This window comes from Colobus angolensis, unplaced genomic scaffold (assembly GCF_000951035.1).
Source record: "Colobus angolensis palliatus isolate OR3802 unplaced genomic scaffold, Cang.pa_1.0 Scaffold275, whole genome shotgun sequence".
Classification (NCBI taxonomy): domain Eukaryota; kingdom Metazoa; phylum Chordata; class Mammalia; order Primates; family Cercopithecidae; genus Colobus; species Colobus angolensis.
In genome coordinates this window covers 3,825,540-3,826,749 of record NW_012115988.1, presented here as the reverse complement: position 1 = coordinate 3,826,749, position 1,210 = coordinate 3,825,540, and positions in this window count along the sequence as shown.

Sequence of the window (1,210 nt, the reverse complement as noted above, 5' to 3'; positions counted from 1 at the left end):
GAAGGCTGAGATGGGAGGATGCTTGAGCTTGGGAGGCAGAGGCTGCAGTGAGCCATGATTGTGCCACTGCACTCCAGCCTGGGTAAAGGGGTAAGACCCCATCTCAATAAAAAAAATTAAATAAATAATAAACAAGAAAAAGGCAAGGGCAGAGTGGATCTCAGTATTTGGGGCCTAGAGCAGATACAACTTGGGGAGTTCTCTATAAGAAAAACAATACAAAACTACCAAAACAAAATTAGGTATGAATTTATTCAGAATAGGAACAGAAATCACAACAAATAACTGGAGTTTTGGAGATTCAGAAACCTTTCTCCTAAGATCTCTTGGGACAATTCACCAGGGATGCTTCTCAGCTGCAACCTAGCTTCTCCTTTCTACCTAGGACACACTACAACTTCAATATTCTTAATACCTGTGTACCAAAAGTCCTGAAGCTTCACTGTCATTACTTCCATATAATCTTCCTCTAGACAAGGAATTGGAGGGCAGAGTTAATGTAATCAATCTGTTGAAAACCTCAAACATTTTTTGGAGTTCTTTATTTAATTTTTTTTTAGTTTTTAATTTTTTGTGGGTACATAGTAGGTATAGATATTCATGGGGATACATGTGATGTTTTGAAACAGGCAAAACAGGCATGCAATGTGTAATAATCATACCATGTAAAATGGGATATCCATTCCCTTAAGCATTTATCCTTTGTACAAATAATTCAGTTATACTCTTAGTTATTTTAAAATAAACAATTAAATTATTTTTACTATAGTCACCTTGTTGTGTTATCAAATACTATGCTCTATTCATTATTTCTTTTTTTTTTTTTGTACTCATTAATCATCTCCACCTCCCCTCTACCAACCCCTACTACCCTTCCCAGCCTCTAGTAACCATCCTTCTACTCTCTATCCCTATGTGCTTGTTTTGGTTTTTACATCTCACAAATAAGTGAGAACATGTAACATTTGTCTTTCTGTGCCTGGCTTATTTTCACTTAACATAATGACCTCCAGTTTCATCCATGTTGTTGCAAATGGCAGGATCTAATTCTTTTTTATGGTTTGCATAGTACTCCATTGTGTATATGTACCATATTTTCTTTATCCATTCATCTGTCAATGGACACTTAGGTTGCTACCAAATCTTGGCTATGGTGAACAGTGCTGCAACAAACATGGGAGTGTAGATATCTCTTTGATAACGCTGATTT